We start from the raw sequence: 340 nt of genomic DNA on the forward strand, positions 1-340 counted from the left end.
CAGGAGTGGTGCAGAGGTCCCTTACCAGTTGTAGCCATAGCCCCTTCTGCCATAGCAGCCCAGGCCATAGCCATAGCCCTGCCCATAGCCAAATCCACAGCCATAGCCAAATCCACAGCCATAGCCAAATCCACGGCCATAGCCAAATCCACGGCCATAGCCAAGGCCATAGCCAAAGCCACCAAAGCCACCAAATCCCCCAGAGATGGGCTGTCCCTGCACATTGAGCTCAGTGCCCACGGCAGCAGAGGAGGTGGATCCGACGGCGGTGTTCTGGGGGAAGGAGGTCATGATGGGTCCTGGCAGGGTGACCAGCACAGGGGAAGGGTTGATGATGACG

This window comes from Geospiza fortis, unplaced genomic scaffold (genome assembly GCF_000277835.1).
Source record: "Geospiza fortis unplaced genomic scaffold, GeoFor_1.0 scaffold589, whole genome shotgun sequence".
Taxonomy (NCBI): domain Eukaryota; kingdom Metazoa; phylum Chordata; class Aves; order Passeriformes; family Thraupidae; genus Geospiza; species Geospiza fortis.